The sequence below is a fragment of the Ammospiza nelsoni genome, chromosome 1 (genome assembly GCF_027579445.1).
Source record: "Ammospiza nelsoni isolate bAmmNel1 chromosome 1, bAmmNel1.pri, whole genome shotgun sequence".
Lineage (NCBI taxonomy): Eukaryota > Metazoa > Chordata > Aves > Passeriformes > Passerellidae > Ammospiza > Ammospiza nelsoni.
Genome location: NC_080633.1, coordinates 62,069,532 through 62,094,876, shown reverse-complemented (window position 1 = coordinate 62,094,876; position 25,345 = coordinate 62,069,532). Strand labels below are relative to the sequence as shown.

General features: G+C 40.0%; 1 long non-coding RNA gene across 1 annotated transcript in view; it reads left to right on the top strand.

The window, feature by feature from the left end:
* The window catches only part of LOC132076687 (uncharacterized), a 273,769-nt gene that overhangs the window by 137,352 nt on the left and 111,072 nt on the right, over positions 1-25,345 (top strand). Inside the window, exon 5 of the long non-coding RNA XR_009418958.1 lies at positions 22,350-22,422. This is a non-coding gene — a long non-coding RNA (uncharacterized LOC132076687). The remainder of the gene's footprint in view (positions 1-22,349; positions 22,423-25,345) is intronic.

The window sequence follows — 25,345 nt, the reverse complement described above, 5'->3', positions numbered from 1 at the left end:
TATGTGTGTCATACAGAGCTGGGAGTCTCCTGTTTTAGCAGTCACTAAAATATGTTGATAATGTTTGCTTCCAACAGGACTCTCTTCTCCTGTACATCCTGTTGCCTTCCTCTTTCAGCCTGTTTCTGGGTCAGTCTGGGGGCTTTGGGAGCTTGTCCTGGCTCCCCAGGCCCCTGGCAGTGGTAAAAGGGAGGTGCTGCTGACTGAGCTGTAGCACAGGCAGGCCTGGGATCCCCAGTGCTGTGGAAAGGGAAGGGAAGCGCAGGTCCAGCAATCCTGACCTTTCTGGGAGCATCAAACCTATCCCATATGTCTATCCCATGGCTGTTGCCACTGTTTGGCAGGGCAAGGCTGACACCAAAGCAACGTGGCTGTGTGTTTGCAGTTTTCCACTGCTGGAATCAAGTGTTGGAAACTTCCATTGATGCCTGGGAGCTTCTTAATCCTGAATGTGCTCACTAAGGAGCTTGTCCTCCATATGAATTGCCTGGCCATGTTACTCTTTGTTTCTAACCCTGTCTATTCATCAATTTTATTTTATTTTTTCAAAACAACTCAAAATATAGGTAAAGCAAAGACTTTATTGTATCTGTAAAGATGCTGACCTAGCATCAAATGGAAGAGTATGATGAAGTGATAAATGTTTCAAGCCCCTGGCCTTTTATCTCTGATTTTCTTTTTTTTAAATGTTTCTCAAACTTAAGTGATTGAAAAGTTTTCCAGATCTGATAACTGCAAAGATTTCAAGTGAAACTTTTGGCTTCTGTCCCAGTATGAGATCATACAAAGTGATATTAGCTGAATTTGTACCAGAGTTTGAAAAGAAAATGAAAACACGTTACTGTTAGTGTCTCTCATCTATTTTTCAGCTATGCTGGACAAATGTTTTCTCATTGGTTAAGTTCTGAGTACCATTTGAAATGTTTTCAAATATATGTGTGTATATATATATATGCACTTTTTCTTTCTAATATTGTATTTAATTTAAACTCTTTGGGTTTTTTTATCCTTGTTAGCAGAGCTCCTTGGATTTCATTTTACATAGAAGTTTTTAAATCTAGTATTGCAGAGAAAACTCACTACAAGAGAAAGAATATACTGAATTCCTGCTGCTATTCCAGAATGACCTTAAAACAAAATCTCTAACCTGTCTTTTTGTCTGGTTTCTGTGACAGGAGACTTTGAAAGCAATGGTCCTTGTAGGGGTGTGTGTACCTAATAAGGGTAAATGTGTGTCAACTACATGTGTTTTGTGGGTCTCCTTCCATAGAGAAATAAAACAAGATAAATAATGCCTTAAGTTAGGCATTTAGATTACTGAACAGGGCTGAACTTCAAGGCTGAACTTGCAAACCCAAGCAATTGGACACTAGAAAATTCTACATTTAAAGCTATTAATCCATGCCCTTGGTAAATATTCATTTTGATTGCCTTTAATTAGAGGATTGCGTGCTTCCCCCCTCCCCCCCACCCCCCAAGGCCTGGGTATTGTTCAGCACACAGCATGGCTAATGCTTAATGAGTGGGTAGGTTGTTGATGTTTTGTTTCTCACCATTTCTTGTATGGCTTTATTTACTGCATGGTTGGCAGATGGTGCACTGAATACAGAACTACTCACTTCCTCATGGAGATTTTCCTGGCATTAGCACCATAAAGCATTACTTTACTGCATGTTTTTCAGGGAATCTTAATCAGGAGTGCAAAATAAGACATTACATGTATATTTAACCAAATTCTGAGCCTTGACAGTTAATTTTCTGGAAGAAGATGGTTGCAGCACAGTTGCCTTGGTGTAAGATCTATCAGGTTCTGTTGATTCCTTCCCTCAGTCTTCTTTTTTGTAGCAGAAAGCAACAGTGGGTCCAAGCTTCCACAGAGGCATGAGGTATCTCCATAACTCAAGTAGTTTGGTGGAAATGTTGTAAAGAGCTATAAGTTCCCTTCTTCTCTCCAATGTTTTTCTTCTTGCCATTGTTAATTGTACAGGAGAACACAGAATTTCACATGTCAGAAATATCTTCTGTGATCAAAGGAGTGGATATTTTGTCCAGCAAACTGGCTCAGCAACCTGCTTCCAGCATTCAGTGCACGTTTGAGACCTGATGGAAATGAACAAAGCTTCAAGACCTACTGTAAGCTACAGAAGAGAACACCCTTCATCTGGTTTCTGTCTTGGAGGCTGTAAGCTCTTCAGGCTGGAGCCTGTGCCTTCCCATATGTCAATGGAGTATTTCAAGCACTATAGTAGTATAAACAGCAGTGGATGAGGTCATCATATATCAAACAACATAATTAAATCAGTGCTTTATTCACTGTCTGTGTCTCATTATGGCTGCCTCCTAGGTCACTGCAGCCTTGGAGATCATGTAAGAACTAGAATGTTGCAACAGCCCTTGCAGAAACGTTTGCTTTGAAGTTGGTGCTATTCACTTAGAGACCAATCTTCATAAAAATGTACTTTTGTAAAATGTGGTGCTATTTTGAAAAAGCCATGTAAAAGGGAAACACTTACTATTGATTTTTTTTCATAAATTGTCATGCACAAATGTCAGCTGCTGATCATATGACTGTGATGGGATTTCTTGATTGATTAGAAGTCTGAAAGCAATCAAGTAGATGATGTATTAGGAAAAAAATCAGATTTCTCGGAGCGGAACATAAGCTTAAAGTGCCTGCAAAGCAACCAGATTTCAGTCATTGGCATGAAACTGGCATTTTTTAAAGTTAAGCGATGCTTTGTTTTGGCCGCTACTTTAAAGTGCATTCCCTGTAAAACAATATAGGAAAATACTTTAAGATGCTCCTTCCCCCTTTCACAGTTCTGATACCCACACTTTAAATTTTCTGTTATATCAACACCTCTAAGTGTTTTATATAGATCCTTATGTGTGTTTTACAAGGAAGTAGGCTACCAATTTTGTCTGAGCAGTAAGGCACTTTGAAGTCTGAAGTCATAATAAGATATGCACGTAAGCCTCGTGCCTCACCACGTATGGTGCCGTGGGCATGTGTTATTGCTTAGCTATGCCTTAATTACTGTACACATGTAGCTACAGGAATATATCCATATGGTTTTCCTACTGTAAACTTTCAGGTGACTTGTTAATCTAGGCCAGTACTAAGAAACAAGGGCTGGTCTGAGATCTTAGAAATTACAAAGCAGGCATACAAATTTCAGCATCAAGGCTCTCCCAGATCCACTTGAAATCAGGTTACATTCATATTCTGTCTTGTTTTTTGAATAGCAGCCCAACAGCACGCAAAGTTATGTTGTTTCTTGACCTGCTGTATCCCAGTATTCCTGCCAAGTAAAAAAGAGGAAAAGGTATTCAGGACTTATGTTATCTTGGCTTTGCCATAAGTGAAAGAGATTTTTTTTCCTCCTTTTTTTTTTTTTTTTTAAATCTGGGGGTTTCCTGAATTAATTAATATTATCTGATGAATTTACTGAAATAATGTATGTTCTTCCTCCCTGAAGTTTTTCTATTTGTCTCTGGTGCTTTTCCTCTCTACCAGTAATGCCAGCTCAGAACCATGAGTTGGTACCATGCATTAGGGTATAATCTTTGCTAATCTTGAGCCTGAAAGTAGGAAACTGAAGAGAGATCAAAAGCATCTCTCTAATGTTCTGCAGTACAGGTGGGGTCCAGAAATCAAATATAAAATCAAAGTTGCGCTGCTCAACCAAATACCCTCAATGAGAGTGGAGGACATCTGCCAGCTGGGCTGCCCCTACGGCTTGTTTGCCCTCCAAAGCACTTCCAAAAACCTGCTGCTGCAAAGATGGGAGGTGGGGATGATGATGAGGAGTGTCTTGCAGGATGCTGCTGGAGGTTCCAGTCAGTGGTTCCCGCTAGGTAGCTGCCTTGCTGGGAAGACAAGCCTGGCAGGGTAGGAAAGCTGAGGGAAGGGCAGAGAAGGCTACTTACCCCCAGGCAGAGCTGGAAATCACCTGGCTCCTGCTCAGCTAGTGAAACTACAGCAAGGAGAGAAAGAAGTCTGTCATCCTGCCTGAAGATGGGTGCCTTCATGTGGTTCTGGGGTGCTAGGGAGAAGTCAGTTCTAAGTCTGCTTTTAATAAGAGCCCTGCTGTTCCTAACCTTTTCTTTTTTCCAGTAACCTCGAGTTAAAAGAAGATCAGTGGCAGAGAACAGAAGTATAGGCTGCTCAGTACTTAAAATTTCTAGTCTTCAAAATATAACTTCAATTTTATTATGTTGCCTTAGCGGCTTGATTGTTGACTGGTTAGGCGCTTGATAAACCTCCTAATAAAAAGAATAGATGTTTCTCTTGGTCTTGCACTGTTTGTTTTTTCTTTATTCATGTTTTGCTATTCTTCTGTGATTCTTTTTTAAAATAGCCAGAGTAAAACAGAAGTGGTAAACTTTAATTTAGAGGTGTTAGCAAGAGGTGGCTCACCTGATAAGGGTCATCCAGGCTTCACTGGTTCTTTGATATAATCCACTACCCGCTGTGGTTCATCCTCTCTTAGTATTACTTGTGTTATATTTGCTATCATCTCTGTGCAGATGATAGCTTAATACTTGCAAATGACCTAAATATAATGAATGTCAAGCCAAAAAAAACCTCTAAAAGCACACACCTATGAGAAGACAAGGACAACACAAGGCAAGCCTGTTAGGGCAAGTGTGAACAAGTGTTGGATGTAAAGAAAAAGTGTGGGTTTTGTTGGTTTTTTTTTTTATTCCTTTGCTACAGGGGCACAATTCTCATTTATATTTGCAGTCATCTAGGCAAGCTGAGGTGTGTTGAGTGCAGAGCCTAATTGCTTGTGCACTGCATGCTGTGCCTGCACAGCTTTCAACTGGGAGCCAGCTTGGAGCACAGGCAGAGCAAGCTCAGGTCTGTCCATACCTGCCTGCATACAGAGCTCCTCAGAAGAAAGCAGAGACACCTATTTTCTCTTTATTACTACATTACACCAGAGGCAAATTCTCTAATTAAAATTTGCAGTTAGCGTGGTGTGCTATAACTGCTGTAAATTTTGGTCATGTCAAGACTTCCTGGCGGTGGGAGGAGAGGCCCAGAGAAGCCAGTGAGTGCAAACAAGGGCTCTTGTGTTGATGGCTACAGCAGCCCAGCCCCTGTGCCCCATCCATTTTATTAAAGCACCACCTATGGTGCTTTGTACCAGGAAAATTGCTAAACAGTTGACGAGAAAATGTCAGAAATGCTGGATGCTGGAGGAATTAAGATCTGCCTTTTCCTGAAAGTGGTTCTAGTCATATCCTCCTATCCACTAGGCTCCCATGGGAAAAGGTGATTGAGAAGGCTCAAAACCTTCCTGCTCAGAAGGACTCAGCCTTCTGCTGCCTTTGCCCTGGTGCATTTGTTTCTGTTCATCTGACACAGGTAGGGAAAACCTGTGAACTAGGATAACAAGGATGGCAACATATTAAGAAATATGCATTTTAATAAAGGGGTTAGAGAATTGATTTGCATATCTTACAACTAGAGAAATAGAAACTTGGAGGGTGAAGAGTTTTCTGAATGGGTTCTGATTTTTACCTGCTCAGTCACTGTGTTCATTTACTTTGGCTATCATGATGACTACTGAAATGCTATCACAGGTTACTTCCCAGGTCTTCTTCCTGCTTTTAGGAGCTGGATGGCTGAAAATACAATCCTGCATTGTGGTGTTTCCACCCCTGCCTTTAGACCAAGGAAGAATGTCTGGTTACTTTCCTTTCTGGGATGGGAGAACTTGATCATATGAGGTCAAAAGAGGTGCTGGCTGGCATGTAATTACCTTTTCCTTCTAGGATGATGCTTTTCTCTTGGGCAGATTGGGCAGAAAGCCGTGGGTCTGGGCATTGAGAATAGTTTAGCAGTGTGTGTTTGGGAGGGAGGAGCAGAATGGGATAGTATTCATGTGAAGACCCTGCTTCCTGTCGCACTGTATTTGACCTGACATAAGCAGCTGACATAACATCACCGTGGGCGTTGCCAGCATTTTCTTTTAATATTAAATCTGGAGAAAAAAGTTAATAACTGTTTTCTTCTTAAAAGGAAGGAGAAAACCCCAAAGGATCTTGGCTGACTCTGCATGCCCTATAGGTATGTCTGGCTGGTTTTGATGAACAAGGTGCTGTCCTCCTGTTTACCTCTCTCAAAGGAAGTGTCTGTTGACATAGTCTGCATTTCAATCATCTTTATTATACAGCTCTCTGGGAAGCCTCCGGGGCAAGTCAAGCCAGCCCTGAAAGAGGCTTTTGGTCACAAAGAGAGGAGTCAGAACAGACACCCACAGTTTGTACTTCTTTATTTGCAGAGATCTCTGCCCTGATAACCTCAGACCCCAGAGCCGCTGAAGTTGGCCGACTTTGGAGTGGTTCAGAAGCACAGTGGGCAGGGCTCCAAGTGGCTGCTGTATCCACCCATGCACTGCAGCCAGGATGGACCTGGCTGTGCCAGCTGGCTTTGATGTCCAGCCTAGTGGAGGCTGGGTTTTCCCTGCTGTGGGAGAGATAGGTGGGTGCTTCCAGGTTCAGAGGCATCTTTCCCACCCCTCACATCCCTCAGGTTTTCTGTGCATGCTGTCACCGTGCTTGGTGCTCTTAGTGTGGCTCAAATGTTCACAAGGCTTCACATGCCATTACCTGTGACAGGATTATTTAGTGGCATCCAAAGGCTTGCATGTTGTGGGTTTGTGTTGGTGTCCAGAATTCAGTAGAGAACTGCTGTTGGTTGTGCTATCAAAGCTGTCTGTTTTTAATATTAGCATGAGGAGAGAACTTCATTTCAGATTGAAATTTATGCATCAGAACTGAACCTTTGTGGGTAAGTGAACTGTGGATGATTTGTATGATGTTTTGGAAGTGTGCTGTATTATTCCACGCTCATGTGTTTGGAATAGGTGAAGTTAGCTTTGGCTTGCACTGATGTGATATTTTCCTCTAGTGCTCAAGGATGAGCTCTAGATAGATGCTTGTGAAAATGATGGTACACAAAAAGCATCCATCTTCTTGGCAAAAGGTGAGGCCCTGACTGGCCTCAATGTGCCCTCAAGGCCTCTTTTTCCAAATCTGTGCAGCTGCTGACACCTCTGAGGGGCTAAACCCATCCATCTTTTGGAAGAAGAATGGCTTTCTACTGCACTAATAGAGAGTGACTTATAAACCTTCCTCTCTCAAGTTTTCTGCTGTCCAGACATGGAAATTTATTTTATCTTCAATAGTTCCTACCTTAAGCCAGCTGCAATCTCTATCAAAAACTGTTACCTAGAAAAGCTACAGATAGTTAAGAAACAGTGTCTGAGTGACCCAGTTGCAAAGAGTAAGGTGGTACTTGTGGTACATGGGGAGCTGCCTAACAGCTGAATGTTCAAATATCAATTAAAATAATTTGCAGCATCATACACTAATGATGAAAGCAGCTTGTGTCTTCATTGTAGCCGAAGATTTCAAGGGCCAAATTCACTGGAAATACAAACAGTGGTGCAAATTATATGTTAGAGCACAATTGTTTCCCTGCAGGCTATAAATAACTCCTATTTTAAGACACTGGGGGTTATTTGTCTCCTGTGGGAGAGACTGTATTCTGTGGTGTAGCTGACCAGAAAATGGTTGTTAGTGATAAAGTGGTGTAATTTGCATTGATTTATTATTCATTGGCTGTGCGGATCAAGTGCAGCTTACTCAGCAAGAGGGATTGATACCAAATTCTTTTGTCGCTTAAACAAATATCCCTGCTGAGTATAAGTGAGAGATGAGATTGTTACAGAAGAGTGGTGTTATCAGACACCTTCTAGCTTGTAACTCTCTAAAATCTAAATCAAACTTACTGAGAATTTGACTCCAAACTCACTTTTGAGCTACCTGGGTAAAGAGGGTTTGATAACTATTGGAAGTAGATGCATATAAAAAAATTAAAAGGTAATTCCTTGACTTTGCCTAAATTTCCCACACCATGTAACATGCACATCCTGCTTTGGAAGTTCTAGTGATTGTGCACTAGAACTGCACCCATAATAATAGGCCTGTATTGGCTGTTGTTTTTAGTGGGGGCAGAATTATCTTAAGGATATGACATGATCATTCTTATAAGGATTTTGTCTGAAATTGTTAGCTTCAGAGCTTCCAGGTATTTTGAGACATTCTATGATTGATGGGAGAATGATATTTTCAATGCCTACTTTGATGTTCCTCTGAAAACTGTATCCCTTGGAAGAAAAGTACTTAAAAGACTGTTGGATTTCTCTTCTCTTGCTCCTCACCTTTTACATCAGTTTTCTGTTTGTGGTCGTTGTGGGAAAACCTGGAAATATGAATCAAATGCTTCCTTCAAAAAACAGAGGAATATATTTCTTAAGTGTTATTTTTAAGTTATTCCTGGGGGAAGGGAGGGTGTTTTATGTTAAGATTCATTATCTTCAGGTGTGCATGGCCTCTGCTGCAGGTGTTGAACCATTCCATTCTTCCCTGGATTATTATCAGCAATGATTTCACAGATTATTCTGCAATTCCACTGTGATTTTGGCTGAAAAAAATAGTAAAATTAGTTACAACATGGGAGGTAAAGCAATGCTGGAGGGAATTCTTAGAGGCTTTCTGGTGATCAGTTTTTCTTTGTACATTGACTGAGCATCAGTCTCTCTCCACAAGTCCTCATCTACAATCAGCCTTTGCATAAACACTCCCTGTCCTGCCATGGGCTGTTGCTCTTTGCAGCCTGGAGTGAACTTGTGGAAAGAGTGCTGTAACTATAAATTACTCTTTTTGGGCCAATTGTTCTGGGGAAATCTGAACAAAATAATAATCTTGGAACTTAAATGTTCTCATAAAAGAATCATGTCCTATCCATTTAAAACTGAACTATTTTGCAGCATATTCCTTCACATTTTTGCTAAAGGTTAACAAAATTGTTTAGACAGCTCTAGTTGGTGCACATCAATCTACTTTACAACCAGCTGATTAATGTCTGACTGATTTCTGCAGCAAATTTCTCTAATCACTTCTTATTTACAAACTGGGGTGGTTTTGTTTAAAGCAGCTATGCTGTGAGTGTTCATCCATCTTAAGAGTTCATTCCTTGACTGAAGTAAGTTTAGGAAACACAAGTCTAATGAACCTCTGTGACAAATGGTGCCCATAAAAGAAGAGGTCATATGCAACATCTCTGGTAGTGTTAATCCCTCCTGTCATCTCCTACAGATGTAGTAAAAGAAAATAAATTCTTGAAGTAAAGAGAAAGGAAATCATAGCGAGTGTAGGAAAATGAGAGAAACAGTTACTCTGGAGCCTGCAAGGAGCTGTGCAGGAAGGCAGGAAACTGGATTTTCATTATCCAGGCTATTGGCTGACAGCAAGTGATGTGAAATAATCTACAGCTTTTTCTTTGAGAACTTATTTAAACCTCATAGACTTACTCTGCTGGGAATTACAGAGGTTTCATCTTTAGAAAGAAGTTAAACTATTCACTCTTTCTTCAAGTAGAGTTAGGCACTGGGCCGATGTCTCTGCTGTGATACATTGCGCTTCATTACAGACTACAAGTGCTGAATCCCTCTGCATGTTTATTCTGTTGGTAAATATCACTTTAACTGGTATTACACAAACTTTTTCCAATGGTAAACATAAGAAATATTCAGCAGCTCTGTGTCCCTATGGGGAACTCAGTTGGACAGACCCCACAGGTATTGGGATGCAGTCTAAGCAAAATTATTCACTTTATACTGACAAGCCAGTTTAGCTCTGTGGAATTATCGCATGGCAGAAACAAGTCTCAAAGGTTTTGAACAGTCAGATCTGTTCTACAGAACGTCAGCATAAGCTGTGGCATGATTTTGCTGCAGATTTTGGAAACAAAAACCATATAAGTGGATATGTGAATATTTAATTAATTATTTAAGGACTACTGAGAATCCCTTAGTCACCTTCAGCAGACACTATGCCTTTTACTTTTAAAACAGGCATATTTTCCCTACACTTTTATGACTTGTTTCCTTCTATCACCATGTACCTCTGTGAGAATATTCTACACATGGCTTTCAGTGTAAGAATAATTCTGCAGGTTTCCCTTTACTCTCTGTACCTCCTGTTCTGATGACTCAGATGTGTTTGTGATATTTCCTAGTGATGATTACACCAATTCTTTTAGGCTTAGGTTACAGATCAAAATTCTGACCAATGTCACCTTCAGTTTGACTTTTCTATTTGCGTCTTTTGCAAAAAAAGTTATCTGGTGTTTTTGGATACTTGAGGACTTAAGAAGAAACTGCTAAAGCTCTTGCCCCATCTCTCTTCACCTTAAGATTCTCTCTGTCTGCCTTGTTATTTTCTGGTTTTGGCATGTGTTTTTTCATCCTGTTGTTGTCCCTTTAAATGGCTTCTACAGAAAGACTTCCAGCCTTATTACCTTAATTATTTTTATTCTAGATTTCCCTATACTTTCCCTATACTTTATACTGCCTTAAACAAAAATAAACTTTATTTTAGAAGCACCTAACATTCTATCTTTATTTTATCTTTAATTTGTACAATTTTTGAAGACTGACTCTTGCTCTCCATCAGCCCGTGGTACTTTCTTCCCTCAGATTTTTGCTACAGTTTAAAGTGGAACTTCAGTGGTTTTTCTCTTTCTTAGGAAAACCTCATCAAGATATGCAGATCCCTTCCCATTTACACTTTTGCCATGATTTCTGCAGAAAATCAGGATTCTGGTGATCAAAATCTCTCAGCTCCTAGAGAAGGCAGATTGGCAGATGAAAGAAAAGCTTGGATTTCTGGGTTACATTCAAGAAATTAGAATATTTTTTAAGGGATAGTCTGTGTCGCTGTAAGGAATGGCAGTAATTTTTGCTGAGGCTGTTACAACAGTTGAATATGTCAAGAAAGGATGGGAAAGGGTCTGAAGATGGTCATATGATATTCATGCCTGGCTTTAGTGTGTAGGATGTGAAAAAGGAAGAAGATATATTAATGGATAACGAAAGAAGAGTATAAGTGATAGAAATGACAGTGATGTTAACTGGACCATCAGGTCATTTAATAAAAGGTTTGTGCTTAACTTGACAAGGTGATTGGTTGTGGTCAGTTAAAAACAAGGAAAAGGTTTGTACTTAAATGCCAGATGGTTAGAGAAGGGGAATCTGAACTACCTGTGAAGACAAATGTTGTAGAGATCAATAGGTGCATAGCAGAATAATAATCTTGCTGGAAAAGAACTTGCTGTGTTCAGGAAGAACAGTAAGAAAAAGTACTAGACTGTCCATGAGTGTAACTGTGAAAGATCATTAATAAAACCCCAAATCACCCTACCCCCTCCCCACAAACATAACAAGAAAGGACATAGTGAATAAAAGAGTATCTGTTCTGGTTTTAGCAGCTAATAATGAGATCATAGAAAATCTAGACTTGGGAAGTAACTTAAGATCAAGTGATCAGGAATTGATGTAATTAAAATGAAGGGAGGATTAAAAGTTTATCCTTAATTAAAATTTGTCTTTGAGAGATAGCTAACCTGAGTTTGCCAAGCTGCTAGCCGTGCTGGTTGGCTGCACTGAGAACTCATCATGGACCTGAAGAGTGCGGAAACTGGGAGCTTTTGCAAGTACTCCAGCAGTCTGAATTTTGTGTCCTGAGGAAGGAGAAGTTGTCAGAAAAGGGTGAAAGTTAGAGTTGCTAGAACTCAGTCTGAATGGAAGCTAACAAGTGATGTTTATACACATAGAAAAATAATATTTGAGCCATATAAATAACTTTCAAATAACAAGAGGACTAATATGTAGCACTGCTGCTCATGCAGGGATTAAGCATAATTTAGAAGTGGCCTCTGTGTGAAAAAGCCAACCCCTCTCATATCTGTCTGAGGAAACTCATGTGGTGACCACTGCGAGAAAAATATCTGAATGTGATGGAAAGAAAGCTTGAACATGGCAGCGCTTCTGAACCACATAAGAATAGATAAACTGTATAAGCGCACACTCAGAAATTGAAGGTAGGAGTACAAGGATTTTTAGCAGATCCTTCAACACCCACTGCCCAGCTCTGGGCTCTATGCTTTGTGCTTAGTTGTGTCTGCTGTCTGGAACAGGAGTAGTTTTGTGGTGTTGCACTGCTTCACATTGTGGTTCTTGACTATCACTGCATCAGTTCAGGAAGGTTTAAAGTATGTAAACTTTAGGGAAAAGTTGAAGAAGAGGGTGTGAAAAGAACCTTAAATGTGATGCCGTGTTAGGAAACTGAAGGGTTTACTTGGAGGTTTTCTGGCTGAATGTAGATGGTAACATGACCGGCTGTTGTACCTTTTCTGCCCTGTCAGAAGGCAGTGGCATTTTTGGGACACTCAAGGGGACAATGCTGTCAGACTGGTTAAAATAAAGTACAGAGTTAGAGCTTTAAGATGCTGAGACTGGAAGAAAATGACTGAAAGGGTATGACTGAACTTAATACTAGGATAAAGAGAATGAAATATCACAAGTGACATTAAATTTGCTGTGCATGCATGCAACTCCCAGAGTTGGCATCAATTGAAGAAGAGGAAGAAGTTTTAATAGTAGGGAAGGCTTTTAGTGTTAGGGGAAGTTAATTTATGTTTGTGGCAAAATGTAGAGTTAAAAATTTGGGAGATAAAATGATACATGTGTTTAAGTGCATGTCTTGGAAGGTGAAAAGGAGTGTGTGACAACATGATTTCATAAGCTTCTCAATCTGATGTAAGGCTCCTGGTCTGTGTGCCTCTTCTATTCCTTCCAGACCACCTTAGACTGCTTTGGCAATCTTTAAATGGAATCTGAACCATCAGAGGTGAGTCCTAAAGAGACATCCTAACTGTGTTAAACTGGGAAGAATACTGTGGCAGTGGCAGAGTTTCAGAAGTACCCATCAATGTAGTGGGCTGCCCCGAAGAGAGAAGTATCATAGGAAAGATGGAGACTGAATTGAAATTCAGTGAGGACAACATGTCAGAGCAAGGATGATGACCAGCGATGCCAGAAGGGCTGTGTAGGAGTGAGATCCTTGAGATTTGCCCAGGAAGAGATCATGAATTACTGTGGTGAAACCACTTTCATTCAAAGGGAAACAGCAAAAACTGGGCTGGACACGATCCAGTATAGAGTTGGAAGACAGGAAGTGAGTACTGTGGCTTTAGCCTGTGTTTGCAACAAGTTTACAGTCATGGGAAAGGAGGAAAAGAGGAACTGCTGAAATAGGTAGGGTTGACTTCTTGTGGGTAGTGAAAAGGGGGAGCAGAGTGAGAGAGAGAGCAGTAAGTGGGGACTAAGCTTGGCTGAAACAGAAATGTGCAGTCAAAGAGAAATAGAAGTGGTTCAAGAATTTCAGATGAAGTTGAATAGTCTTTAAGGCTCTGTGTGGTGATACTTTAACAAACTGGATTTTGGTAGGAATTGGCAAAAACTAATGAGACTTGGAAGTATCAGCAGCTTCATGCTTAATGAAGCAGAATTTGGCTAAACAAACTTTTTTCTCCAGCTGGTGGTGACTGATGTGAAGCAGCAAGGTGCTGCTGCTTGGTTTTCCCTCTTTCTTTCCCCTGCAGCAGGCAGCCAGGCGCGGTGCCGACGTGTGCCCTGCGCTCGGCTCTGGAAGGAGAGCCATGCATCCAGACTACAGGGGCTGCACAGCCCAATTGTCTGGCTCTGCTCCAGCTGCTGATTGACCCAATAAACTCTAATGAATCTGGATTCCTGCAGTCTGATTTGCTTCCTCTCCTGGTTGTGTGCCGCTCTCAGGCCGTGAAGAGCTGAAACCTGAGTGCTGCCTTTGACAAAGGGAGTGAGAGAGGGGGAAGCAGGGGAAGAAAAGACAGATAACAGCCGAATGTAATCAGTGTTTTATTACCATCCTCAGGAAGTGGGAATGGCTTTAAAAAAAAAAAAAAAAAAAGTGGGTTGGAGCAAGGAAAGTTAGTTATGGTGAGGTTATTTGACAGGAAATTACAAAATACAAACAGACAGAAGAAACACATTTTAAAACAGGGTAGGAAATCTCAAGTTACTTCACTGTGTATATTCAAAACCCTCAAAGCAAAGGCTGAAAATAGTAGTTTAAACAAAAGCTATCTTATCTGATAAAGGCATTTCAAGCACAAAAGGAAATTTATATATTGGGTTGACAGTCTTAAAATAAACTGATTGTCTTGATAACACCATAGATTTAATTGTGGGAAAAAATTGGGTCCATTTGTATGACCTGCAGACACAGTAAATTCCCATGTAAATTCATCCCTTTTCATTTTTTTGTAACTTTCTTGTCTCCTAAGCTGTGTTTATCAGTGTTTTTCAGAAATTGTAAAGGTAGATTTATGCATGTAGGACAAGACTGATAAATATGTGCATAAGTTTTAGAATTCCATGCAGACCAGATACAATTCATTTCCTGTGCTACTGGATGGAAGCATATTAATGATACTTCAGCAAGTAGCATTCAGATTCAGAAAGATTTTGGCAGAAATACTCCTGTATTCTAACATACTTGTTTTGGGATGAGGGTAAAATTTGTAGTATTAGTGATCAGAATTTTTATTTTATGAATACAATTTTTACTAGATTTGTGATAAGCTTTTGAGTACTTGGTGGGTCTTTTCACTTTCTGTGCGGAAAGGAAACCATTCTGTTACCACAACACCTTTATCCTGTTGAGATTTCAAATAAACATTGCATCCGTATGGATATGTGTCCTTCCAGTGAGATAGGATATGTGTTACAGGGTTGAAACAATTTGATTTGCTGCGAGGGAGGGAGCATGGAGAAGGGGAGGAAGTAACAAATGATCTATTAGATTATCACAGCTCAGATCTAAGGCTTAGAATGCTGTGGGACAACATATCTCCCTTGCTTTTGACTGAAGCGGTGAGAAGAAGCACTAAGAGGTTTCTAGGTACACCTGCCTGGCTGCCATGATTTGGAACTTTGTGCTGCCTCCAGCTTCTTGCTCAGCAGGCTGCACATCTAACAGTGCATTTCAGGGAGCAGCTGCATCTGCAGCTCTGCACCTCATCATCCCTGCTCAGCCCTGGGAGACGTGTAAGCCTGGGATTTTTTTCCCCCAGTTCATTTGTCTGCTGTGCCTGTAACTCCCTCCTGCTAACACTGCTGAGCCTGCATAGTCAATGAACACAGCAAAATAAAGTCTGGTGGGAGGGCACTCACTCACTGAGTGCTGTGTTGGAAGGTAGTGAGGTGCACCATGGCTTTGTTCTGGCTAAGTTAGGTACATGGATGTTTCCGTCTGCACTTAAATATTTCCTTTTCAAGATGATCCTCGTGTGCCTGGAGATCTCTTAGGGACCAGAGTGCTCAGAATTATCTGACCTCATGGGGCTCAGAGAGCATCACTGGAGCATAGCACAAAGATGAGTTCACACCAGCTTATGTTGAGGAACAAGACTGTGAGGCCTGGTTGTGTCTTATTGCTGGAAAATCTTGCTAGGAGCCCTGTAAAACTGTCAGGATCTGATGGGGGTTTTGCTCTGCTTAACAAAGAGCTATCAGCTGACAACGGGCTGTGAGGATTGGGTTGCAGTATAAATTTTCTGAACTTGTGATCGTTGGGGTTTGCACTCAATATAAATAGCAATGACATCTGTGCAGGAAAGCTGACCTTTTTTCTATTGATTTATGTCTTATTTAAATGACCTCTTTAACAGGATTTCATAACTCAACCAGGTGACTTCACGAGGGAAAGCTGAGGGAGGAAAGTAGCTTCCTCCTTTAAAATGGCTGAGTGTTGATGTCAGTGAGAATTGCTAATCTAAAACAGTTAGCCTTAAAAAAAAAGAAAATAAAAAAAGAAGCAGCACTTGATTATCTTTCCAAAATTCATATATTGAGTGTATGGAAAAACAGGTAATAGAACCATTTTTGACTGACTCTATTTTTTGGTTTTAGGTTTTGGAGTAGTTTTCTTTTCTTATTTTTTTGGTTCTGAAATCCTCTACAGTTACCCCTTGATACAATTCTGAAATGTAGATGTGATATTGTAGTAAAAAGAGATCAATAAATTGTAGTGTCCTATAGTTAGCTCTCAGAATGCTGATACAAGTATTGAGAACTTCTCTTTTTCCCATTTGTTTTTTCAGCAACAATCAATACCAAGTGACACAGATGGTAGAAGATTTTCTTAGGGTTAAAGAGCTTGCATCAAAATTAACACCTCTGAGGAATTCTAAGAGAATTAAAAAAAAAAGTTGTCTGTTACTATGACCCATCTTTTACAATCAGATCTTTCCTTTTTTGTTTGAAAGTTTAGATATATATGAATGATATTCAAGGAGATGACAGGTGATCATGATGCTACATAATTTTCTTTCTGTCTTAGTGACATTTTATAGCTATTATTTCGTATATGAAAAATGGGAAATCAGGTTCTGGAGATGGAAAGCTATTGCCTTATAACAATCCCTGTTACAGGTTAGTATTATGACCAGGTAGCCAGCATGTCCTCTACTGAATACATAGTAGTGCTAGCTTTAACTTCTTAGCTAAGTTAAAAATAGCTGCTAGAGTAAGGATACAACCATTTCAACAGTTTGCTTTAACACAGTTTTGCTGTTTGCACATTCATAATGATAGTAAAATAGATGGACTCATTTAAAAAAAAAAAAAAAACAACAACTGTGCTTTAGGTTAAACAGTAAAGTCTTTTCCCAAAGTCTACTTTGGGAAAAATCTGTTTGCTGGTTTTGAAAGGTATGTATGTGAAGCTCATTGTGACTTCTGGGTGCAAATAAAACCTAGGTCAAGAAACACGGAGATATGTTGTCTCCTGGCTTTGGTTATGTGCATTACTTGAGCAAGTCTGTGACATCAAGTGTCCTTTTTCTGAGACAGAATGAGACTGCCTGTGGGTGACTGACTTGAGACAAGAGTAAATGGATGGGAACTGGAATAAGGATCCAGCTTCCCTGACAGGGTTCATGCCTAACTCACTAAGTGTTCCAACCAAGCAAGGTGTTTCTACAAGGCTTCTGAAAGACTTACCAGTTGGATTTTGGGATTTTAGGACTGTTCAGTGCTCCAAAATATCTAATGTATTTAACATGTGTCCCTGCATTTTTGAAACTCAACTGTGAGTAAAGTTTGAGTTAATTAACCAGTAACAGATGTAAACCACATTCATACCCAACCCAAGTATGTTTTCCTTGTAGTTTATCTGTACTTACTTCCTTTGAAAACCATGAAGGCTGAACATGTATATTTACAAGTATATGGTTTTAGTTTTGCAGCTTTTTATGGTTTCCAAATATAGCCAGTGGTGCAGTTTGTTTCAAGGTGTTTTGAATGGAGTACCTGGCACATTTCCAGCATTTTTCCAATCAGTCACTAGCTGGCTTTTTAAAAAAATTAATTTTAAACATGAAGTGAGTATTTTCCAAAGCACTTAATCTAGCTTCAGTCTAGGATTGTAGCCTCTAGATATTGGTTGGTATTTGTGATCTTTGCACCTGGAGAGGAACAATTCTGTGAAGCTTTGCTGCTCCTTTTTACAAAGACCAAAGTTTCTTTCAAGCGCTTCCAGTTTTAGGGAGAGGAGTGAACAATATTGACACTAAGACTGAATTTTATTATAACATTTCAGGGGAGAGATGATGGAGAAAATGCACGAACATCTTTTAAAAAATGTGTTAAAAATTCTATTGAAGAATAAAGATTTTTAGGCCATTCTCATTCCTGTTTTGTTGGTGTGGTTTGAATGTTCATGAATTAGCATTGTTACTACATTCACAGTTAATGAGAAGCTTCTTCCTTCAGGGGCTTACTCAGTAGGGCCACAGCCTTGCAACCTCTGATGGGACAGGAAGGTGTTTTTCTCTACTGTGAGACTGGAAATCCTTTTTATTTGTTGTGTATAAGACAGACAAAAGGCTCCTTCTTATTCCCTTCACTCCTTCATGTGAAAGCTCTGCAGTTTGGCCTGAGGGAAGTGGGCTACAAAAGGAGGTATCAAATTTTGCAGCCCTTCCAGTGGTGTTGGTGCTGCTCCTTGAACCCAGCCTAAGGGAGCCATTAGAGTGATCTTCTAGCAGCTGCTGAGGGGAAGAGTAAAGTTTCTGTAGTGCTCAATCTGTCACAGCCACGGGACCTAGGCTCCATGTTAAAACACAGTTGCAAAATTACTGTATTCAAACTCAGTAAGTCTTGAGGTTTATATATTTACCTTATTTTTTTAATCCATATTTATTTATATGGATATTATGGAAGAGTTTTCCAAGTAGTTTATTAAAACCATGTGATATTGCTTACAATATTTTAACTGCCTACACAATTTTTTTTGTCAAATTAAGAGCCCAATATATAAATTGCTTTCTAATAATGTTGTTGGGGTTTTTTTTTCAAATAAAATTTTTTAAATTAAGTAGATAGAGAGAAATGATAATTTTTTATTCCAGTATCCTCTAGTTATCACCCTAAGCAGAAGCTGATTTATATTAAATGACAGTGTGACATAAACCATAACCTGAAGTATGTATTGAAGGGAGAAAATATATATGTAATATAGAAATTTTAAATGAGATGAATGCTCTTGTCAGAGTAGGACTGCATTAGAAAATGATTTTTTTTTATTACTGAATACCAGTGCATAGTGAAACTATTTACATAATTATGAATTAGCAGGTATTTGAATTCTTTTAAGAAATTCTTTTGTTTACAAATGTTGTGGTGAACATAAAGTAACTGCAAATTCAGATTTCAGCACAAATACAATTTTTACATGATTTATAAGTGTCAAATGCCTGTGCTGCAGAATTTTTGTCTGAATGTACTAAACTAATTGGTGTTTCATAGACATCTACAGTGGAACTGGTATTTGCCCTTGTTTGTTCCAGTTAAAACTACCTTCTGGTGACTCTTGTGTAAACCAGTTTACACTCTTGAGTCTTGAACTATTTCTCCTGTCTCTTCTCTCTCAGGCTTAAGCACAGACTGTAGTCTTTGGGATCTCAGTCTTATCATAAAACCCTCAATTTACGTTTATTGCTTTAGCTTCTCCATTCTTCTGGATAGGAAATGCTCAGATCTGATTTCTTCCTGGGCTTGCTCACTGGTAACTCGTCAACTTTGCTTCTGAAACAGTCAGATATAAGAAAAAAATGGTGTTTGGGAAATCCTGACAAGCCTAAAGCCTGTAGACGGGTTAAGAGTGTGTATTATATAAAATTGGGATGAGCTGAATTTTTGAGATAAGTTTATTTTCCAAAATTTTACTATTTTGATCTACTTAAGCCAAAGTGTATTTTAGTTTAGTGTAATATGTAATGAAACAAAAAAAAAAAAAAAAAGGGAGAAAATTTTATATGAAGACACAGCAACCATGCAACCATGAGTGACATGAATTAGTAAGAGTTGGGCAAGTCCTGAGCAGAAATGGCCATGGGGGCGTAGTTCTTCCATGCTGTCTCCTCTCCAGCAGGTTTAGTGTCAGTGTGGCCTGGTGGCTGGCCTGTGACTTCAGCAGTGGTTAGCATTTTAAACTCAGCCTCTTAAAAACCAGTGACTGACAGAAATTGAAGCATTGGAGTCAAGAAAATGATAACACATAAACGCTGAGAGACTGTCTTATTTGCCTCCCGGCTGAATTCCTTACGTTTTCTCCTAGACATTCTGCCTTCCCACAGGGAGAAAAACCCTCCCATTAGACCTTGATTCAGAATTAACTGGTACATCTGGCACTGATGTCTGGTGTGTGACAGTGATACTGTCAGCTGTATGACAGGCATTCCAGGTGATTTCAAAAGCCTTTCACAGAAGTAGCCTGTTTCTGCTGTGGTAGCACCACTACTTTTAGTGTTGAATTCTGTTCTCCTGAGTCATGAATGGGGACTTCTCCAAAGACTAGAGGAGCCATTTGGGTTTGTGGCTAATTCATTTGGATTACTGAATTCAGAGGTAGTTTTCCCAGGCTGTCTGGAAAACCATGAAAAAACAGACACTGCAAGTGTGTTTAGGACAAACCCGCTTGCCCTTCCTCTATAATTTGAATTGGATTACTGTAATTAAATCAGATTTTTGAAGGCAAGAAAGAAGATATCTTCCAATAACAGTCTGTAAGAGACCTTTTGCAGAACTGAGAACAGGTTCTGGGTCACTTCTGAAAAATCAGTGTTGGTCCATAACTAGCAGCCTGTTGGGTTGTGTTACAGTTGCTGAACACAAAACATGTGCTGCCTTGCATATCCAGGTGTGTTTCTCATGGAAATACTATGGCTATTGGAATTGAAGCAGAAACCCCTTTATTTTTGTAGTACAGTAATTGTGAAAGGATTTTTTCCACTACAGCAGCTTTGTCTTCATGTCTGCCACTTAGGGAAGTTAAGCACCATTTGGAACTGTTTTCACTTGTAGAAAGGTAAACCCTCTGTAAGGATAGCTATTTATTGGAACTCTAAGTAAAATGGCAGATGGTCTGGATGTACAGTTTTGTTTAGACACTGGGAAAAGGATCAAACTGTGGAAGAAGTTGTCATAGTAGAAACTATACCTACAACTAGCATGTGGAGATTTTAAATTATATTTAAGTGACGTCAGATGTGTTTGAGTGAATTACATCCAACAAGGAAAGATTAAGATGGTCCCTATTGTTTAAACACATAGTCCCAAGCCTTTTAAAAACTCTGATGGCAGTCTTGGTATGCTCCTGGCTGTGCAGTGAGGCCTTCTCTCTTGGGAGAAGGAACCAACTCTACCTACCTAAACCCTCCTTTCAGGCAGTTGTAGTGAGGAATAGAGGACCCCCTGAGCCCCCTATTTTCCAGGCTAAACACCCCCAGCTCCCTCAGCTGCTTCTCATCAGACTTGTGCTCTAGACCCTCCCCAAACTCCATTGCCTTGTCTGAACAGGCTCCAGGCCCTCAATGTCTTGTGGCGGGAGCTCAGAAGTGAACAAAGCACTTGAGCTCGGGCCTCACCGCAGCCAAGTACAGGGGGACAATCACTGTTCTGGTCCCGCTGACCACAGTGTTCCTGATACTAAAAATAGACTAAAAATACATCTAGTCTACTTGGGAATGTCCTGTTATAATTTTGATCATCACCGGGATGCCAATGGTGTTCTTGGCTACCTGAGCCCCCCCTGGTTCATGTTCAGTTGCTGTCAACCAGCATGCCCATGTTCTTTTCTGCTGGGCAGCTTTCTGGCCACCACCCCAGCCTGTAGCACTGCCTGGGCTTATTGTGACCCAAGTGCAGGACTCAGAGCTTCCCCTTTTTGAACCTCATACAACTGTCCTGAGCTGATCAATCCAGCCTGTCCAGATCCTTCTGTAGAGACTTCCTGCCGTCCCCCAGATTGAGACTCCCACCCCATAAGTTTGGGGTTGCCTGCAGACTTACTGAGAGTGCTTTCAGTCTGCTTGTTCAGGTCCTCAATAAAGATACTAAACAGGACTGGCCTGTCACCACCCCTGTCTGGGCCGGGGTACCCAGCCAGTGTGTTACTCAGTGAACAGAATCCATCCAATCCATTAGCATCCAGTTTCTCCAAAAGAGGGCTGTGATAAACAGTGGCAATGGAATTACTAACATCCATGCAGACAACATCCACAGGCCTTCCCTCTTCCACTAAGCCTGTCACCCTGTCACAGAAGGAGATAAGTTTGGCCAAGGAGGACTTGCCTTTCATAAACTCTTGCTGGCTGAGCTTGATCCCTTGGATATCCTGTACATGTTGCATGATGACACTCAAGCTGATCTTCCATGACCTCCCCCAGCATCAAGGTTAGGCAGACAGACCTGTAGTTCTCCAGATCCTGGCCCTTCTTGTAGATGGGCATCCCATTTGCTAACGTCCAGTCAATGGGAATTCCCAGTTAGCAAGGAGTGCTGATAAATGATGGAAAGCGGCTCAAGTGAGCACCTCCACCAGCTTCTTCAGCAGCCTTGGGTGGATTCCATCTGGCTCCATGAACTCACATGTCTAAATGGCATAGCGGGTCTCTGAACATTTCCCCTTGGACTATGGGGGCTTCATTCTGCTCCCTTCTTCAAGCTCAGGGAGCTGGACAGCCTGAGATCAACTGCTCTGACTGTGAAAGACAGGAAAAGAAGGTGTTAAGCACCTCAGCCTTTTCTTCATCCTTCATCACTCTGTTTCCCTTATGTTTAATGAAAAAGACATATCCTTTGAAATAAGATGGTCTCTGAAAAAGCAGCACAGTGCAAATTCTTATTGTGCATTGGTGCATCTGTTATATCTGAGTTTTTACTGTTCACTTTCTTTTATACCTCTGCAGTGTAACAGCTCCTTCTAAGAATTTCTTTCCTTCCACTGTCTCATTTTTGACTCATCAAATCTAATGTACAGTATAGTTAAAAACCAAAATATCTTCATGTGATAAGGGAATTCTGATTTTCCTCCTCATTTTCTAGAGACCTGCTCTGAGACCATCTCTGGTTATGATCTGCATCTGCTACTGAAGCTGGCTGGAATGGTGTGACAAATGTAAGTATTTTGAAGAAACTTGCCCCTGCAAGCCTCCATTTGTGTACTTGGAATTAACAGATGCTTTAGTCTCCCTGTGTCATGCCCCCGCTTCTGTAATGTGCATACAATGATATCATTCATATCATCACACAAAGATGATGTGAAAATGAGTCACTTAATGTTTGTAATGCATTCAGATGTTGTGATGAGCACTGTAGGAAAACCCACAAGCAAATGAATAATTCATTGTTCAAATCAGGCTTTGAACAGTACATGGTAAACAAGACATGGGACTTCACACTGAATAGTAAGAGTAAGGCCAAATAATTAATGATCACTTGTTCAGCTATCATGATTGATTCAGAATATTGAAAGGGAATGGCCTCTTTTGGAAAGAGTGTAGTCAAGTCCTACGGGACTGGATGTTAGTATATAAAATAAAAAAAGAAAAATAAATAAAGAAAAATAGTTTATGTTTTTTCTTTTATTTTGTTCTTTCAGTGAACTTTAGTATTAGTCATGATGTGTGTTTTGGAACAAAGATGAAGTGTGTTAGGCTTCCTAAATTGCCTGGTTTTAAGTCTGTGTATCTCCCATTACATAGATATGATAGAATTGGAGAATCCTAATGTTTTCTTAAATTCTGTTTTCATAGTTTCCTGCTGCCCAGTGAATCCTTTTAGTCTTTGGTGTGTAAGCATCCAATGAAGGTTATAACAGCTTCTCTGGACACTGTGGCACAGTCTTTGGATATATTTTTTTAATTTTGATGTATTACATATATATTGATATTAAATTATCTTAAGAGCAGCTAATGGAAGAGGAGATGTAAACTTTCTCCTGTGTACAATCTGCAAAATAAAAGTTTAGTTTTGGTGGAATCTTACATTCTGGAATAGCTTGTTCCTATGTTGAACCTTCTGACCTTCCTTTCCATGATAGCTCTGAATATTTACATTCTGAGAGTGAAAAAGAAAACTGAGGGAGGTATTTGCAGCTACACTACACAAAAATATGTCAATAATTCAGGCTGACTAATAGCTCCTCTAGCAACCAAAGTAACCTGAAATTTTTTATAGTCCTAGAGCATAAGCCATCCAGAACATATAATCAATTCCACTCTGCAGATGGAACGGATGGTTTTTTCCCAGGCATCTCCTTCTTTCTTCCCTAAGCTGAAGCTTTAAAAATCAATTCCATAATTTGATCAGTTTAAATTCCTGAATATGCTGAGGTAATGATACCAAACTTCTAACATTTCACTGCTTCCAGTGACAAATATTTTGGTAGTGCAGCATTAAAAATAAACCAGAATTTCCTTGAGAACTGTTATAATTCACATTTGTAATTTTAAAAGTATTTTAACTGCATTTTTTATATTTTAAATGCAAGACCACTGAGCACAGAAGTGTCCAAGAAACAGCCACAGCCCATGTTAATGCAATGACATCAGTCAGCGTGATAAATAGCAGTTATGTCACACCCGCTTTTGAAAACAAAAGCAAATCATGTTTAAAAACAATTCTGTATTTCACACTTTTGGACTAATTTAACATAGTGCTACTGCTTCATAGTATTTGGGCACATTTTGAAAGCAAAGCCTGCAGAATAGCTTTGTGATTGGAATGAAAAACAGGATCAAATATAAAGGGATAAATCTGCATTTTAGGGTTGTAGAGAAATATGAACTTAAGCAGATTAACAAGATAAGAAATGTAATGAAAGGAAGAAAGATTCTTTCCTAGATTCTGAAATTGGCAAAGAACAGCAAACATAATTTTTATGGTTTTTACTATAATGTATGTGAACAGAAAACTTGCAAAGGATGAAGTCATCTTTTGCAAAGATGGGCCAAATTATTACACCTGTAGGTTGAAACATTCAGGGAGTTCTAAGTGTAGTTTCACTGGCCTTTTATGAGAAGAGTTCTGGATGTTAACTGGTATTTGCTTCTGGTTTTGTCAGCATTTTCTTAAGGTCCTGCACAATTTTTAACCTGAGTTCATAGTAAATCCAATACCTCATCAGCCTCACAGCCAAAACCTCACAGAGGTGGATTTTTCAAGTTAAGGAAACTTAAAATGAGACCAGTAACTGGGAGACACAAGCTGGTGAATGTAGGTACCTGAAGTAGCCTGTGAATCTGCTGATGACAATCAGGCCCTGAGTTAGAAACTACTGAGTTAGTTCTTTGCATTTTTTTACCCAGGGATCTCAAAGCCTGTTGTCCCTAATAAATTACTCTTGTCCACAATGTGGAAGATGTATGTAAGTTACTATGGGCTTATTCTAAGCCTGCACAAATAGAAACATAAATCAGCTTGGCTTACACTGCATGCAGAAGTGATGTCAGGAGCAGAAACCAAAGGTCTTCTTTCTCCTCTGGGTCAGCTGACTCAGGAGTGTGAGAAAGCTCATTCATGTGCACACAATTCTGCCTGCTGTCAAAGTCTTTCGCCTACTTCCCAAAGAAAACAAGACCTTTCTTTTCCCTTTTTATTTCTCCTGTCTCCTTTTTGTTCTTTTTTTTTCCCTCCCTCTGTACCTCTTCTGCCTCATCCCTTCTCCCAATAACCTTTGGAGGTTATTAAGGTCTTGGTCTTCGGAGGTTTGGGCAGAGTTGGAAGAGGAAAGCAATAAAAATGTTATGAAATATGGGACTGGCTAGAAGAGGAAGATAAATTAGTCCTTTCTGAGGGTGAGCCTACCAGGGCTGTGCTCAGTGTGGCCTGAGAGGTTGGCTGAACCTCCTGAACCATGGCTCAGGCTTTGCCATAGTAGGACTGCCCCTGTGCCCAGATGGGATGTGTGGAACCTTGTTGAAATGGTGTCATTGGAGTAAGGGTTGCTGGGAATTGTAATTGGCCATAAATGGGAGAAGCTTAGGTTTTATTACTGGCACTGGTTGCAGAAGAACTTAGAGCTATTATTTCTGCCTGTA